We start from the raw sequence: 19625 nt of genomic DNA, 5'->3' as shown, positions 1-19625 counted from the left end.
AACCTTATCATTATTTTAAAATCCCGGCTATTACTTTCTCAACCTTTTCAGGCTTCCTATAAGATTATAAGATGAAGGAGCAGAAGTCGACCTTCAGCCCGTTGTGTCTGCTCTGCCATTCAATGACATCATAATTGATCTGATAGTCTTCAACCCCATTTTCCAGCTTGATTCCCTTACTAATTACAAACATGTCCATCTCAGCAGTGAATATTATGATCCAGCCTCTACGGTCCTCCGCAGTAAAGAATTCCACAGATTCTTCTCCACAGGAGAGAACAAATTCCTCCTCATCCCTGTCAGAATTGGGCGACCCCTCACTCTGAGATTATCCTCTCTGGTCCTTCCACAAGGAAAGACAACCTTTCCACTTCTAACCTGTCAATACCCCTAAGAACCTTGTATGTTTCAATTAGATCACCTCTCATTCTTCAACCTCTCCTCCATAGCTGGGATTAACCTAATGAACCTTCTCGGGACTGCCTCCAATGTATTTCTTTCCTTAGCTAAAAGGACCAAAACTGTTCACTGTATTCTAGGTTTGGGCTGACCAATTCCTCGTATTGGTCTAACCAATGCTGATTTTCATATTGAAATAAAATTCAATATTCCATGTATCATCTCAATTCCTTGCTGAACTGATATGATTTTTGGTGTTAATGTACGAGGACCCCTAAACTCCTCCATGTTGAAGCTTTCTGCAGTCTTTTCTATTTAAATAATATTCAGCCCTCCTATTGTTCCTGCTAAAGTGCATAATCTCACATTTCCCATATATCCTATCTGACAAGTCTTTTTCCACTCACTAAATCTGTCAATAATGCTCTGTAGACTTTTAGTGCCATCTTCACAACTTGTGTTCCTAACTATTTTTGTATTATACACAACTTAATTGTAATACATTCACACTCCTCATCCAAGTTATTAATACGTATTGTAAATAATTGTGACATCAGCACTGATCCCTGAGGCACTCCATTAGTTATAGGTTGCTACTCTGAAAATGCAAACCTTACCCAAGTCTCTCTCTTCTGTTAATTTGCTAGTGCTCAATCCATGTCTAAATATTACCCTCAACACCATGGGCTTTTACCTTCATATGTCACACACTGTTTACTTTCACAATCGGGACAAAAGTTAATGATAAATAATCCGGTAGGATAGTTTCAAACAGAGCTAGAAAGGGACAATGGGGGAAGGAAGTGCAATTGTCAGAGTTTGAGGCTAATTAGATTCCACATAATACTATTGAAAGTGCAATTAGCAGGTAATACTCAATGGATTTAGTCTAAATCAGTGACCACCACTCCCTCACTGCAATTGTCTGCATCACTGAAATCCTGCTTAAACTCTAAAACTATCTCTGACAGAACATTCCTAAATGATAGAAAGATGAGAAAGGAAATAAAGTCATTCAATAAGATCATGGATGGCATGACAATCCTCAACTCCATCTTCCCGCCTTTTCCTCATATTCCTTGATTCCCCTACTGCATAAAAATCCCAACCTTGAGTATATTTAACAGGACAGCCTTGACTGCCTTCTGCAAGTTGGATAGATAAAAAAAAACAGATAGATAGATGGATGGATGGATCAATGAACGGATAGAAAGATAGATAGATAGATAGATAGATAGATAGATAGATAGATAGGCAGGCAGACAGACATGTAGAAACAGGTGAACCTTGAAAAGTAGACAGGAGGAGCTGAGATAAAGCACTAGGTAAGTAAATGTGAATCAGAATATTTGTTCTTTTAGAGGATAAATGAGGAGGTGGGCCCTGACATTAGTTTGTCATGTGGTTAACTATCGTATGCACACCAGGCTTGCACGAAGCATTTCTAGTGGTGAGCTATCATCTGCATTTTGATGGTGTGGGATCTTGCTGACTTTGATACCGGAAACCTTGAACAGTGCATCAATAATTTCTCAAAATATATGGCAGGCATGTGAAACACCCTAGCAGCAACACAAATTCAGAAAACTCTCCCTAAATTGCTGAATACTGGATATCGAGATTGTTTGCAAATAATGTCACGGTGTATTAAACAAAATAAGGTTCCTCTCCTCCCTTCCCCTGAACCCAAACAAAACCATCACATTTTCTTTAACAATATATGTGTCACTTTCACAAACTACAGAGGAGTTGCTCAACAATATCAGTTATGCATCTGACTTTGATCAAGAGAGGTTGGTCAGTAGCATAGGAGGAAATATGCTACGGGGTGAGACTCACCTGTCTTCAACAGTATTCTAACCAATACCTGTTTGGCCATTGAGCAAAGGTCTTCATGAACTCCAACATGTGTTGAGATATACTCAGTTCAGAATTGCAGCTCTTGGCAACAAGTTGATATATCAATCTCCCATGAAAGTAAGAGGATCGTTCTCTGCACAAAGCTTGCATCTGTGCACTTAAGGAATTCTTCAGTTCAAGAAAATTACCTTACCAATAGATTAAGCAAATGTTTACAGTTGCAGTTCCTCTCTATTTCATACAAGAATTTAGATTGAGAGAGAGTAGCTACTCACTGTACTTATATGTCAGGAATTGTTTTGATTCCAGCTTGTGCTAATAATAATCACCACCACACAGAGTGAAACTTGGCTGCATGAGCTATAAGCTTTACTTGTGCAATTTGTTTACTGTGGTGGGCAGTTACTAACAATTTACAGAGGCCATCAATGTAGAACTAACAAAGGGAGATCAAAGTTTATTTCAAAAGGAAAAGAAACATGAACTCTGTTACATTGTCCAAAAACTACTGAAGTGGGTTATAGAGTCATAGAGATGTACAGCATGGAAAGAGACCCTTTGGTCCAACCTGTCCATGCCAACCAGATATCCCAACCCAATCTAGTCCCATGTACCAGAACTCGGCCGATATCCCTCCAAACCCTTCCTATTCATATACCCATCTAAATGCCTCTTAAATGTTGCAATTGTACCAGTCTCCACCTCTTTCTCTGGCAGCTCATTCCATACATGCACCACCCACTGTGTGAAAAGGTTGCCCCGTATGTCTCTTTTATATCTTTCCCCTCACGACCTAAATCTATGCCCTCTAGTTCTGGACTCCCCGAACTTTGCCTATTTACCCTATCCATGCCCCTCATAATTTTGTAGACCTCTATAAGGTCACCCCTCAGCCTCTGACGCTCCAGCGAAAACAGCCCCAGCCTGTTCAGCCTCCCTATATCTCAAATCCTCCAACCCTGGCAACATCCTTGTAAATCTTTTCTGAAACCTTTCAAGTTTCACAACATCTTTCTGATAGGAAGGAGACCAGAATTGCACATAATATTCCAACAGTGGCCTAACCAATGTCTTGTACAGCCGCAACATGACCTCCCAACTCCTGTACTCAATACTCTGACCAATAAAGGAAAGCATACCAAACGCCTTCTTCACTATCCTATCTACCTGCGACTCCACTTTCAAGGAGTTATGAACCTGCACTCCAAGGTCTCTTTGTTCAGCAACACTCCCTAGGACCTTACCATTAAGTGTATAAGTCCTGCTAAGACTTGCTTTCCCAAAATGCAGCACCTCGCATTTATCTGAATTAAACTCCATCCGCCACTTCTCTGGCCATTGGCCCATCTGGTCCAGATCCTGTTGTAATCTGAGGTAACCCTCTTCACTGTCCACTACACCTCCAATTTTGGTGTCATCCACAAACTTACTAACTGTACCTCTTATGCTTGCATCCAAATCATTTATGTAAATGACAAAAAGTAGAGGACCCAGCACCAATCCTTGTAGCACTCCACTGGTCACAGGCCTCCAGTCTGAAAAACAACCCTCCACCACCACCCTCTGTCTTCTACTTTTGAGCCAGTTCTGTATCCAAATGGCGAGTTCTCCCTGTATTCTGTGAGAGCTAACCTTGTAATCAGTGTCCCATGGGGAACCTTGTCGAATGCCTTACTGTAGTCCATATAGATCACATCTACCGCTCTGCCCTCATCAGTCTTCTTTGTTACTTCCTCAAAAAACTCAATCAAGTTTGTGAGACATGATTTCCCATGCAAAAAGCCATGTTGTCTATTTTAATCATTCCTTGCCTTTCCAAATACATGTATATCCTGTCCCTCAGGATTCCCTCCAACAGCTTGCCCACCACCGACGTCAGGGTTTACAAAATTAGATATACAAAAGCAAAATACTGCAAATGCTGGAATCTGAAATTTAAAAAGAGACAAATGATGTTGGTAATACTCAGCAGGATCAGCAACAACTGTAGGGAGGAATAAAGTTAGCATTTCAGCTTGATGATCTTCATATGTACTGGGAAAGGATAGAGATGGAGCTAACAACAGCACAAGGAGCTGCACACACATCCATTAATGAGATCAGAAATCACCCAACAACAGGTTATAGTCCAACAGGTTTATTTGAAATCACAAGCTTTCGGAACACTGATGAAGGAACAATGCTCCAAAAGCTTGTGATTTCAAACAGACATTAAATGGCACTATTGTAAATCTGTGAGAACAGTGTTGTTTTATGATAAAACCATACAATAGCACATATTCAACTTGGACTGCAGAGGTTTAAGAAGGCAGCTCATCACCACTTTCTCGAGGGCAACTAGGGACAAGAAATAAATGCTGGCCCAGCCAACGACGCCCACATTGTACAAGTGAATAAAATTTAACAGACTAACTTTCCAGGCTTTGCTGACTCTTACGGCCTCATAATGAACTGCCAGCCATTTATCATTTTTATGCTTTGTGATACATTTTGAATAGAATGGAATGAGATGTAAATAGGATTTGTATGCATCATTCACAGCTGTTATATTTACCTCTCTTTTTTTGATTTTCATGATACAGTACTTTTAAAAATTGTATTTATGTTATGAAGTTTATATGTTAAACAAGCTTTCAGGAGTAAATGCTGGAAATAAGGAAGAAAAAATAAAAGGCAAGAGAAATATAATAAAACAGTTAAGTGCAGATATAAAGTAGATTTCTATTGGCAATACTTATGCCATTCATGCCTCCTTCACACATATCTTTTGTTTCTTTACTTGTCTCGCTGCCATCTACTTTAACCCTTCTTTTATCATTCAATCTCTCCTGCCTTTCACCGTATGATAGATCTTCTTCATCATCTCAGCAGCTCCTGCTAGATCAATGTTGCTCCCCTTTGTCATTTGTTAAGGTTTCAGAGTGGCAGCAGTATTTAAAGGAATCTGACCATTTGATTCCCGATAAGATAGGGAAATTCTTCAATTAATGTGATCAAATCATGGGGTGGTGGAGATTGCAAATGAACTTTGTGAGGTTGTAACCTGAAAGTTGATGAATCTCCAAGCCCTGATGAGTTTCACACTAAAGCATTGAAAGAGTTGGCTATAGAGATAATGGATGTCATGATTTGGAGGTGCCAGTGTTGGACTGGGGTGTACAAAATTAAAAATCACACAACACCAGGTTATAAGATGTGGGTGATTTGTGGGTGATGTATGTGTCCAAGTGTGGGTGACACACATACACATACACACAGTTTCTCACAGATATTCATACCATCCCGCACGCACACACACTCACATGCACGCACACACACTCACATATAAGTTTGTGGGGTGAATTTGTACTTGCAGAATTACATTTTGTTTTGCTCAAAAACTGCTTGAATCCATTTAAGATTCTGTAAATCCATTTCTAAAATTAGAATCAGTTTGAACATTGGGATACAGACAGCCTCACACAGGGCACCTCACACTTTCAATGCATTATCTAGGCCAATATGGCACCTATTGTTAAAGTTCACTTGAGAATGTAACTTTAAGAAAGTTCTGGACTTACATATGAAAGAACTGAAACCAACATGCCCATTCTAAAAGATGAGAGACTTAACAAACAATCTAGGTCTTTTTCAGTATATAATTTCAATTACATCACACTGTAAACTTTTTCTATGAATTCTGTGTCCTACAATCTTATACTCCACAATCACCTGATGAAGGAGCAGCGCTCCAAAAGCTAGTGCTTCCAAATAAAGCTGCTGGTCTATAAAATAATTGATGATAATCTTTCAAAATTTGGGGCAGCATGGTGGCTCAGTGGTTAGTCACCCTCAGACAACTGTCTGTGTGGAGTTTGCACATCCTCTTCATGTCTGTGTGGGTTTCCTCCAGTTTACTCCCACACTCCAATGATCTGCAGGTTAGGTGGATTGGCTATGCTAAATTAGACACAGTGTCCAGGGTGTGTAGGTTAGGAGGATTAGCCATGGGCAATGCAGAATTACTGGGGTGGGCCTTGGTGGAATGCTCTTCTGAGGGTTAGTGTGAAATTGTTGGGCTGAATGGCCTGTTTCCACACTGTAGGAATTCTATGCAAATTCTATTAATTCTGCAATGGTGCTCACAGATTGGAAGGTTGGAAATTTATACCCACTGCTTAAGAAAGAAGGGATAGTGAAAACTTGTAAACTACAAACCATCAGTCTGATGTCAGTAGTAGAGAAAATACTAGAATCTATTATAACAGATGTGATGCCTGAATATTTATAAATAATGGTCCAATTGAGCACAGTAAGAGAATAGCATGGAATATAATGTGAATAAGTGTGAGGTTCTCCATTCTGCTGGGACAACAAAATTACAAAGTATTCTTAAATGGTGAGAGATTGGAAAGTGTTGCTGTCCAATGGGACCTAAATGTTTTTTCCCATAAAACACTGAAAGTTAGCATGTAGGTGCAGCAAGCAGGTCAAAAGGAAGTGTATGTTTTATTGCAAGATGATTTGAATACAGCAGCAAAGAAGTCTTGATTCAATTGTATAAAACATTGGTAAACCCACACATAGAGTCTTACAGACAGAGAGATATACAGCATGGAAGCAGACCTTCTGGTTCAACTCCACCATGCTGACCGGAATCCTGAACAAATCTAGTTCAATTTACCAGCACCTGTCCCATATCCCTCTAAACCCTTCCTATTCATATACCCATCCAGATGCCTTTTAAATGTTGTAATTGTACTAGCGTCCACCACTTCCTCTCTGGCACCACCCTCTGCATGAAAAAGTTGGTCAACAGGTCCCTTTTAAACCTCTCCTCTCTCACATTAAACCTATGCCCTCTAGTTTTGGACTTTGCTACCCTGGGAAAAAGACCTAGGATATTCACCCTATATCTGCCCCTCATGATTTTATAAACTTCTATTTCTCTCAGCCTCTGACACTCTTAGAAAAATAACCCTAACCTATTCAGCCTCTCCCTATAGCTCAAATCACTCCAACCCTGGCAACATCCTTGTAAACCTTTTCTGAACCCTTTCAAATTTAACAGCAACTTTCCTATAGCAGGGAAACTGGAATTGAACAGAGTATTCCAAAAGTGGCCTAATCAATGTCCAATATGACCTCCCAACTCCTATACTCAATGCACTGACCAATAAAGGCAAGCGTACCAAATGCCTTCTTCACCACCCTGTCTACCTGTGACTCCACTTTCAAGGAACTATGAACCTGCACCTCAAGCTCTCTCTGTTTGGCAACACGTCCCAGGATCCTACTATTAAGTGTACATGTCCTGCCCTGATTCACCCTACCAAAATGCAGCACCTCACATCTATCTAAATTAAACGCCATCTGCCACTCCTTGTCCCATTTGCCCCTCTCATCAAGGTCCTGCTGTACTCTGGGATAACCTTCTTAGCTGTCCACACTAAGAGTATTGTGTGCAGTTCTGGTTCCCTTCCCTAAGGAAGGATACACTTGCCATAGAGGGACTGCAGCTAAGGTTCACCAGACTGATTCCTGGGTTGGTGGGACTGTTCTTTGTGGAGCAATTGAAGAGAGTAGACCTATATTCTGTGGAGTTTAGAAGAATGAGAGGTGATCTCATAGAAAGTTACAAAAATCTTAAAGACATATACAGGGTAGGTACAAGAAATATGTTTCCCCTGTTTGTGAGGTATAGACCCAGCGAACTCAATCTCAGGATATAGGACAAGCAATTTAAGCCTGAGGTGAGAAGGAATGTCTTCACTCAGAGAGGTAGTGAATCTCCGTAATTCTCTGCTGCAGAGAGCAGTCAAAATTTTGTCATTAAGTAAGTTCAGGAAAGAAATTGATAGTTTTGTTGTTTCTTACAGCTTCAAGGGATATGGGGATAACATGGGTATAGAGCATTGAGCTGGATGATCAGCCATGATGTAGTTTGGCAGAGCAGGTTTGATGGGCTGAATGGCCTACATCTGCTCCTATGTTCCATTTCCAATTTTATCTCCCCCTTTGCCAGAATTTCCTGGATCAAACACAGCGAGGATTAAGGCACATTATTAATATCCCCACTAATAGTGCTCTCCATCTACCCACTGTGAGGTTTAGATTAGATTCTCTACATGTGGAAAGTGGTCCTTCGCCCCAACAAGTCCACACCGACCCTCTGAAGAGTAATCCACCCAGCCCCTTTTCCCACTGACTAATGCACCTAACACTACAGGCAATTTAGCATGGCCAATTCACCTGACCTGCACATCTTTGGATTGTCAGGACTCCAAAGTGTCAGCAAGTAACTTGGTATGAACTCATTTTCCATTTTCCATCTGGTCCTACCTCCACAGCATTGTTATCGACCTCTTAACACTCACAGAACCAACTATTGAAGTATCAACTATCCCAACACTGTCAACCTGTGGTTCTTAATTCCCTCATGTGGTCATATCATCATATAGCACAGAAACAGACCCTTTGATCCAACCAGTCCATGCAAACATAATCCCAAACTAAACCTGCTCCTGGCTCTTTCCTCTCCAAACCTTTCCCGTGCATGAACTTATCTGAATGTCTTTTAAACTTTGTAATTACACCCACATCCACCACTTCTTCAGGAAGTTTACTCCACATGCAAATCAACATCTGTGTCAAGAAATTCCCCTCATGCCTTTTGGAAATCTCTCTCCTCTCACCTTAAAAAACGTGCCCCCTAGTCTTGAAATTCCTCCATCCTAGGGAAAAGACACCTACCGTTAACTCTGCCTCTACCCTTCATTATTTTATAAACTTCCCTGATGTCACCCCTCCACCTCCTACACTCTAGTGAAAAAGGTTCCAGGCTATCCAGCCTTTCTTTATAACATGCACCGTCAAGACCCAACATTGAAGGCATTGCTGTAACTGGCATCCAAATGGCGGAGGGGAGGTATGGGGGGATGGGGGTAGCTGGAAAATGAAGTAAAGAAAGTTTAAATGCAAATGTGCTCCCAGCAGACTGCAAAGTAGCTTTGGAGGAAGAGTTAGTAAAACCTACATCAAGTCTTTGCGAAGCTTGCTATCATTCCACAGCAAAATAATTAACAAAATACTTGAGGTCAAAGCTGCTTCAACTCAACAATGGCCTTTGTTGCATTCTTGTGCTTAATTTATGGATGTTGTGTTTGAGAGTATAAATCATGAAATTGTTCAAACATGGTGAGCCGGGGGAGTGGGAGAACTTCAGTTCCATAGACAAAGAGTTCCTGATCTCAGCAACGTTATCACAAGGAGTAACAAGTCATGAGCCTAATTGTGTGATCCATTGCTTTGGAGCATGTATATTCCACTCCCTCTCCAATGCATATTCCAAACATTTGCTAAGGGTTGATTTCAAAGCACTTTTCTGTACAACAACTTCATAAGTTGTTTAAAACTTACCTGCATTCTCCTCTCCATTTTATCGCACCAGAAATGCAGAATAAAGCCAGGATACTTAAGCTGTTTCCTGAAACCATTACTCTACGTGTAGCCATCAGTTAGATGATTATTAAGTCAAAGATGACGCAAGATTAATGGAAGCAGCTCATAATGTTGACAAAAAGAGTTGGAAGCCTGACGATTACGAAGAAGTTAGAATTCAACAAAGGATGACTGAGAAATTGGTAAAAAGCAAGAAAAAAATATGAGAGTAACCTAGTAAGCAATATAATAACATGTATGAAGTGGAAGAGATTAGTGAAAGTCAATGTGGAGACCATACATGCAATGACACTAGGAATTATAGTGGATTTAAGAAAATTGCAAACAAAGAAATATATTGTATCTGTTTTCATGGCAGAAAATTTTAAAAAATCAAAAAATTGTGATGATCACAAGTCTAGTGAAAATAAATATTACAACACAAATTAATCAGAATTGATTTAAAGAAAATCCCTTGGACCAGGTGGTCTGCATCAGCAACCATTGAACAACAAAAATATATTATTTTATTGCTGTATCTTGCCTCTTTAAAGGAGAGTGAATACATCAATTTTAATATACCAGTGCTCCCTGGATTCTCGGACTCCCGCAAAATGGGAAGGTCGCAAACATAACTTGTTATTCAAGAAAGGAGAGAGAGGGAAAGGAGACATACAGCCTGGTATCAATAACACCATTTAGTATTGGGCATATGGTAACAGATCAGTTCGAGAACCATATAGTGGAGCAGTGTCAACACCAGTTTACAAAAGGTAATAAAAGCAAAATACTGCGCATCATGGAAATCTGAAACACAGAAAATACTGGAGAAACTCAGCTGGTTTGGCAGCTTCTGTGGAGAGAGAAACAGAGTTAACATTTCAAACCTGGTATGACCTTTTCTTCATGATGTGGAGGTGCCTATGTTGGACTGGGGTGTACAAAGTTAAAAATCACACAACACCAGGTTATAGTCCAACAGGTTTATTTGGAAGCACTAGCTTTTGGAGCACTGTTCCTTCAATCACCTGATGACAGTGCTCCGAAAGCTAGTGCTTCCAAATAAACCTGTTGGACTATAATCTGGTGTTGTTGTATTTTTGAATTTTCTTCAGAACTTCATAATTACTGCCAGAATCACAGAAGCGTTACTGTGCAGAAGGAGGTCATTCAGCCCATCATGCCCACACTACACTGGTTATGGACCAGGCCAAACCCCCTCAAAATATTTCAAAAAGATAGCCCAGACCCCAACTTCTCCAGATGTTTTAGGTAGACGTGTAAGTGGATATCCCAGGAACGATGTAGTTGATCAAATCATTTGGCTTCAAGTAAAACAGAATTTATTTACACACCATCATGAGGAAACACAAACAAAAGAAAACAGAGTTTAGAATAACAACAATTTGACCCAACGTGATCTAATTTAACAAACATCTGTTCCGATTTCCTGCAACTTCCCATCAACACACCCCTTGGCAAAAAGGTTAATTCAAACACAGGTTCTTACAGGAGAGAGAGAGATTGCAGAGAGGATCATCTAGGGATCATTGGCTGAAACATGGAACCTCTTCGTTCCAAGCAGCTTCTCGAGGTTCCCAGGTAAAACTAAACCAAATGAGAAAAATCCTAGAACTGAGAGAACTGGCCAATCTCCCTTCATTGTACAGTTTTTTTCAAAAACCCTAAAAGCCCTTTTCCCTTATTGTTGCCTTTGGCAATATCTGTTAGCCGTAATCAAAGAGGCTCAATCCCAGACAAATCAGAACCTCTGCCGTTTACAACCTCTTTTGAAAAAGACCAAAGGCAACATAACCTTGTTAAAGGAGCAGCATTGTCACACTGTTAAAATAAGCATCATCACCTTTCTCCTCATACATTCATCCAATGCCCCTTTAAGCTGCCTCCACCATCGTTCCAGGCACCACATTACACATCCTAACTACTCATGGAATGAAAAATGTTTTTTACATATCACTCTTACTGCTTTTGCAGATCTCTTTAAATCTATGCTATTTTATTCTTAGTTTTTTGAAAATAGGGAGTATCTCCCTGTTCACCCTATCCAATCCATGCATTATTTCAAAAAACTTCTATCAGATCACCTCAGCCTTCTCTTGTCTAAAGAGAACAATCCAAACTCATTCAATCTATCCTTATCACTGACTTTCTCATCCCTGAAATCATTCTTGGAAATCGCTTCTGCATTTTCTGCATTGCAAATGCATCATTCCTATAATGTGGCACAATACTCAAGATATTATATCTTGATAAGTAAATGATACCAGACTGAGAGTTTATAGCTGTCAGGAAAGACTGAAAAGACTAGAGCTAATTCTCAACAAAGGGCTTGAGGGGTTTTCTCATAACTGTGTGAAATGTTTGATAGGATAGAGTACGCTTTTCCAATTCTGTGGAAAACTAGATTTCATTAATATAAGGTAATCACTAACAAGCTAAATAAGGAATTCAGCACAAACAGAGAGTCACAGAGTTATACACATGGACCTTTCAGTCCAACCAGTCTATGCTGACCATAATTCCAAACTAAACCAGTTCCAGCTGCCTGTGCTTGACCCATATTCTTCCAAACATTTCTTATTCATGTACTAATTTAAATGTCTTTTAGACATTGTAACTGTACCCGCATCCACCACTTCCTCTGGAAGTTCATTCCACATAAAAACCACTCTGTGCAAAAGAAAAATGCCTCTCATGTCTTTTTTTAAAATCCGTCTCTTCTTGCTTTAAAAATATGTTCCCCAGTCTTGAAATCTCTCACTCTAGGGAAAAGACACCTGCTATTCACCTTATTTATTATAAAAAAAACTTTACCTACAGAATGATTAGCATGTGGATCTTGCTGTTACATGGAGGTGAATAACATAACGATGCTTCAAGGGAAGCTAGACATGAGGGGGAAAGAAATTAAAAGTTATATTGATAGCGTAGATAAAGTAAGTTGGGTGGAGACTCACGTGGAGCATTAGTACTGGTGTGGATCAGTCAGAACAAATGGCCAGATTCCGTATCACAAGTTCTGTGTAAGTTCAATGCTCCCACATGTGGGGTGTCACACTTGGTCAAAGCACTATTCAGAGACTCAGTGGTTTTGACACTAACCCAAGTGTCCTTTGATTTTTACAGTCCCTGCTGGGAAAGCAGAACTGCTGAATTTCCCAAGTGAACACCTCAGTTGTGTTTTAGGCTTTGAGTGAACTTATTTGTGCCTAACATTGTTTCTGCAGATTTAATCATTGGAATGTGGAACTTGCAACTACATAAAGGTGAATAACGTCACTATATTTCAGGGAAAGCTAGATAAGCACAAAGGGGAAAGACTGTTCTGTGTGGCTGAAATACTTCAGTAGCAGAGCAGTGACGTTTCCACCCTCCACCTCTTCTCCAGTATTCCAAGTGACACCAGCTTTGAGCACATCTGATGCTCGCTTACGAACCTCTGCCTGAAGCTGTTTGTTGCATTTCTCCTTCGGAGCACGTGAAATGTAAAACAGATTTTTCCAGTCCGTGCCAACAAAAGCCTTGACCCAAACTTGGCCTTGAGCAGCCTATCAACATCACTTTCCATTAATTTTGCACATTATTTTATCTGTTAGGTTCTGGATTGCACATGGTCTTGAGAATTCAATATTATGGCTTGTTCTACTCATTCACTTTGCTTCCTGGAAAAAAAACATTGCTGTAACATATGCCTGCTGATTAGATTTATCAAAACACACACGTTTCCCTGCCTCCAAACATTTGCAGATTAATGCCCGACCAAACTTTGTGGTTTTTCTTTTCCACTCCAAATGTTTCCACTCTATCACTTTTGAAAGCAAAGTTGATAGCTGAAGGATAGTTTTGAGGTTTGTAAGGAAATTTTGCAAAGCTTGTCTCCAACACTGTGTCTGACTGAGAGCATTCACTTGACTCACGGAATCTGGTGCTCTCTGTGGTCAGGCATATTTTACGGCAGCATGAGTCAGAGACAGGATCAGAGTAACAGGCCATTCTGCCTCTCCAACCGATTTCACTATTCAAATGGCTTATCTGTACCTCAACTCCTATCAGTCAATGTCACAAATCCCTTTATTACCTTAAAATTCAGCAAGCATGTGTTTTCAAAACTGACCTAGCCTCAAAGCCTGTCTGAGGAAGAGAATGCCAGATGAGTATTTTGCATCAGTGTTTATGTGGAGAAGGACATGGAAGATATAGAACGTGGGGAAATACATGGCGACATCTTGAAAAATGTCCATATTACAGAGGAAGAAATGCTGGATGTCTTGAAATGCATAAAGGTGGAAAAGTCCCCAGGACCTGATCAGGTGTACCCTACAATGCTGTGGGAAGTGAGGGAAGTGATTGCTGGGCCTCTTGCTGAGATATTTGTATCATCAATTGACACATGTTGATGAAGACTGGCAGTTGGCTAACGTGGTACCATTATTTAAGAAAGATAGTAAGGACAAGCCAGGGAACTATAGACTGGTGAGCCTGATGTTGGTGGTGGGCAAGTTATTGGAGGGAATCCTGAGGGACAGGATTTATATGTATTTGGAAAAGCAAGGACTAATTAGGGATAGTCAACATGGCTTTGTGCATGAGTAATCATGTCTCACGAACTTGATTGAGTTTTTTGAAAAAGTAACAAAGAGGATTGATGAGGACACAGCAATGGACGTGATCTATATGGACTTCAGAAGACATTCGACAAGATTCCCCATGGGAGACTGATTAGTGAGGTTAGATCTCATGGAATACAGGGACAAGTAGCCCTTTGGATACAGAACTGGCTCAAAGATAGAAGATAGAGTGTGGTAATGGAGGTTGCTTTTCAGATGGAGGCCTGTGACCAGTGGAGTGCCACAAGGATCGGTACTGGGTCCACTACTTTTCATCATTTATATAAGTGCTTTGGCAATGAACATAGGAGGTATAGTTAGTAAGTTTGCAAATGACATGAAAATTGGAAGTGTAGTGCACAGCAAAGAAGGTTACCTCAGATTTCAATGGGAGCTTGTTCAGATGGGCCAATGGGCTGAGAAGTGGCAGATGGAGTTTAATTTAGATAAAGGCGAGGTTTGGGAAAGCAAATCCTAGCAGGATTTATACACTTAATGGTAAGGTCCTCAGGAGCGTTCCTGAACAAAATGACTTAAAGGTGCAGGTTCATAGCTCCTTGAAGGTAGAGTCGCAGGTAGATAGGATAGTGAAGAAGGTGTTTGGTATGCTTTCTTTTACTGATCAGAGTATTGAGTACAGGAATTGGGGGGGAGGTCATGTTGTGGTTGTACAGGACGTTGGTTAGGCCACTTTTGGAATATTGCATGCAATTCTGGTCTCCTTCCTACTGGAAGCCTGTGAGGGTGCAGAAAAGATTTACAAGGATGTTGCCAGGGTTGGAGGATTTGCGTTATTGGGAGAAGTTGAACAGGCTTGGGCTGTTTTCCCTGGAGAGTCGAAGGCTAAGGGGTGACCTCATAGAGGATTATAAAATCATGAGGAACATGGATATGATAAATACACAAAGTCTTTTTCCTGGGGTTGGGGGAGTCCAGAACTAGGGATGTAGGTTTAGGGGGAGAGGGGAAAGATATAAAAGGGACCTAAGGGGCAACTTTTTCATGTGGTGCATGTATGGAATGAGCTGCCAGAGAAAGTGATGGAGGCTGGTACAATTACAACATTTAAAATTCATCTGGATGGGTATATGAATAGGAAGGGTTTATAAAGGGTTAGGATAATGCTTGGCATGGACAAGTTTGACTGAAGGGTCTGTTTCCATGCTGTACATCTCTATGACTCTATGTCCACTTTCCTTTGGGAGCAGAGGTGCTTCCTGCCAATATCCCTGAAGAGCCCCGACATTAATTTCAAGGAAGTATGCCTTCTTCTAGATTCCTACACCAGAGAAAGTAGTTGCTTCCACCTACCCAATCAAACTAGGTGGGCAGTGGCTCTGTGGTTAGCACAGCTGCCTCATAATGCCAGGAACCCAGGTTTGATCGAACCTTGGGTGACTGTCTGTGTGGAGTTTGCACTTCCTCCCTATGCCAGTGGGCTTCCACCCACAGACCAAAGATGTGCAGGTTAGGTGGATTGTCCATGCTAAGTTGCCCCATAGCATCCAGGAATGTGCAGGCTGGGTGGATTCAGCATGGGAAATGTAGGGTTACAGGGACAGGCTGGGATGTTCTTTGGAGGGGGTTAGTGTGGACTTGATGGTCTGCTTCTGCATTGCAGAGATTCTATAAGATCAATTAATTATGTGAACAATTGGGATACATTTTAGAAGTGGATTAGGTTGTGCATGTGACCCATGCCATAATGAACATGTAGCTGTTCTCATTTTAACTCGCTGATGGGAGGTGGGCATCCCTCGCTTGCCAGCACTTGTTGCCCGACCCTAGCTACCCTTAAACTGAATGGCTTACTCGGTAATTCCAGAGGCAATTGAGTGTCAACCACATTACTGTGGGTCTGGAGTCACATATAGGCCAGACCAAATAAGGATAGCAGATTTCCTTCCCTGAAGGAGATGAGTGAACCGAATGGGTTTTTCTGGCAATCGGCAATAGGTTTATGGTCATCAGCAGGTTGTCAATTCCAGAAGTTTTTTTGGTATTGAATCCAAGTTCCAACATCTGCCATGGTGGGATTTAAACCCATGCGCAGTACCCAGAACATTAGCTGCGCTTCTGGATTAATAATCTAGTGATAATGCTCGTGGGCTGTCACCTCCCCTCAAAAAGGAAAGACTGACTTAACTTGCACAGCTAATCCCCTGTCCCATACATCTTCCTCCTTTGGAATGGTTTAACCCAATAATAAGTTAGTGAGCATTTTCAACAATGTTAAGTGCCCAAGGTCAATAGGCTAAGTTAACAGGATAAAGTTGTGTGCTGGCAATAGCTTGGAAACTTTGCTACTAAAACAAAAAAATTGCTCGAAAAGCTCATCAGTTCAGGCAGCATCTGTGCAGAGAAATTAGAGTTAATGTTTCAGGTCCAGTGACCCTTCCTCAGACCCACAGATGCTGCCAGACCTGCTGAGCTTTTCAAGCATTTTCTGTTTTTGTTTCTGATTTACAGCATCCACAGTCCTTTTGGGTTTTTGGAAACTTTGCTGGATTGGCTGCAGCTCTTTCTCCCCTTTTCGTTCACCCCAAAGCCTCACTTACAGGTTGTCTATAAACATGTGACCCAATAGTCAGAGGCAAGAAAAAAGACAATAAAATAACCGCTCACTCCCACCAGGTTACACAGTGGCCTCCTAAGCCATCCTATGAATCACTGGCAATTGCTCTTTGTGCAATAGGTGGCTTAAACAGCAAGTCAACATGCCAATATATATTTGCTGTGTCTTCTATTGCTCGATAACACTTGCCTCACAGTGCCGATTTCCAGCCACATTGGCATGTACCACATATTCGGTTTTGTTTGCACTCAAATGTACCACCAACTTCCCACAAGGCTAGCTCTTTGGCCTCAGCCAGCCAACAAAAACAGTTTGACAGTTTTACAGCACCTCAACACAAAACAGCACCCCCCCCCGCCCCCCCCCCCCCCCCCCTCCCTCCCTCACCCCCGCCAGTTTACAGCAGCAATGCTGGGTACCATGGGGAATGTAGGACTTTGCTTGGGGAAGGCAATCAATCAGGCAGCTAAAGTGGCTAACTTTCAGGAGACTGCTGAGGGATGAAAAAGTGGTTGAGAGGTACAGAGATTTAGGAAACAAATTCAAAGTATACAAACAAAGGTTATATACGCAAATGCCACATTTTGATTCAAATGTAGCCATACAGATTGTTCTTACTCATCTCACAATGACTGATTCAGTAATGTCATTGACCAAGGTCGTGAATTGATTACCTGTTAGATCTCTAAGCTTCACATAGAGAGAATGAAGGTGAAAGTTATTTTCTGAAACGCTAAAGTCCCTAAGTTGACAACAGTGTGTGTGGGCTAAATGAATGCTCCCTGACCAATTCAGAAAATGTCATGTCTTTCTCACACAGCATGCGCAAAGGTTGACCTCCACACAGAGATTTCTCCATTTAAAACCAAAACCAATCAAGAATGGCATTCACAGTAATGAACAGAACAGGTCGGGAGGTGGGAATGACTACTAATGATTTTAAGGCTCCAGTAAAAACAATGCCTGCATTTAAAATGGAACAACAGCATAAAATAGTTGCTTTTAGTACTGTAACCTTTCAAAAGTAGGTACTATTCATAAGTTTCTATACCCTGTTACACAGGATGAAAAGAACCCTTTCAGTTCTGAACAACAGTCATATCAAACTTGAAACGTTAACTCGGTTTCTCTCTGCACAGATGCTGCCAGACCCGCTGAGTTTCTCTTGCATTTTCTGATTTTGTCCTTTTACAAAGAATTTTCTTCTTCTTAATCTTTATGATTAATCAATGCCAATTTCTAATTACAGGCCCAATTAGCAATGAGCTCACACCATTGCAGCAGCACTAGTTACTTTGAAGCTTCATTGCTCAGTCCTTTGAGCATGGAAATTGGGAAGTCGTGTTGAGGTTGTACATTGGTGAGGCCTCTTCTGGAATACTGTGTCCAGTTCTGGTCTCCCAGTTATAGGAAACATATTATCAAGCTGAAGAGGGTTCAGAAGAGAGTTACCAGGATCATGCTGGAAATGGAAGGGTTGACATAAAGAAATCCTGGATAGGCTGGGACTTTTTTCACCGGGGCGTAGGAGACCTTAGAGAAGTTTATTAAATCATGAGGGATATAGATAGAGTTAATGGTACATTAATAGTAGATGTCTTTTCCCTATTATGTGGGAATTCAAGATGAGGGGTTAAATTTTTAAGTTGAGAGAAGCATGATTGAAAAAAGACATGAGAGGCAAATTTTTTATACGCAGGATGGTTCATGCGTAGAATGAACTTCCTGAGGAATTGACGGTTGTGGGCACAATTATAATGCTAAAATGATATTTGGATAAGTACATGAAGCGGAAAGGTTTGGGGTATATGGGCCAGGAGCAGGCAGGTGGAATAAGTTTAGTTTGGGTTTATTTTCAGCATGAACTGGTTGGACCGAAGGGCCCATTTCCATAATCTATAACTCTATATACACCTGCAAAGGTACATCAGGGTAGTGACTAAAATGGCAAAGGAAGAATACTGTATTTATCTACAAGATGCCTTACAGCCAACGGAATACTTCTGAAGTCATGTCACTGTTATAAAATAGGAAATACAGCAGACAAAATGATCTTAGCAAGCTCCCACACAGAGCAGCGCTATCATTATCATATCATCTGCTTCAGAAAGGTTAATTGAGGAATGAAAACTGACCAGGACAATGGAGGGATACTCCCCAGATCTTTAAAATGGGACCACTTACATCCACCTATGATGTCAGGCAGTATCTCTCAGTTTAGTGTCTCATCTGACAGTCAGCATCTCTGCTACACCATTACTACACTGAAATGTTTACTTAGACCATGGGCTCATGTTTCTGGAGATATGGCTAGTATAAGACATTGGTAAGGCCACATTTGAAGCACAGCATTCAATTCTGGTTGCCCTGCTATAGGAAGGATGTTATTAAACTGGAGAGGATATGGTTAAGATTTACAAGAATACTGCTGGGACTGGAGGGTTTGAGCTATAGGGAGAGGCTGAATAGGTTGAGACTGTTTTTCCCTGCAGTATCGGAGGCTGAGGGGTGACATTATAGAGGTTTATAAAATCATGAGGGGCATATATAAGATGAACAGTCAAGGTCTTTTCCCCAGGGCATAGATTTATTGTGAGAGGGGAAAGATTTTAAAAGGAACCTGAGGGGCAACTTTTCACACAGGGCATGAAGTGTGGAATGAAGTACCAGAGGAAATGGTGGAGGCGGCACAATTACAGCATTTAAAGGCATTTGGACGGGTACACGAATAGGAAAGGTTTAAA

At 41.0% G+C, this 19625-nt stretch overlaps 1 protein-coding gene across 2 annotated transcripts in view; it reads right to left on the bottom strand.

The window, feature by feature from the left end:
- Window positions 1-19625, bottom strand: part of slc38a3b (solute carrier family 38 member 3b) — a 136709-nt gene that overhangs the window by 93404 nt on the left and 23680 nt on the right. The gene's annotated exons all lie outside the window — the stretch shown is intronic.

The sequence above is a fragment of the Chiloscyllium punctatum genome, chromosome 12 (genome assembly GCF_047496795.1).
Source record: "Chiloscyllium punctatum isolate Juve2018m chromosome 12, sChiPun1.3, whole genome shotgun sequence".
NCBI lineage: Eukaryota > Metazoa > Chordata > Chondrichthyes > Orectolobiformes > Hemiscylliidae > Chiloscyllium > Chiloscyllium punctatum.
The sequence above is the reverse complement of the archived record's forward strand: the minus strand, read 5'-3'. Positions and strand labels throughout refer to the sequence as shown.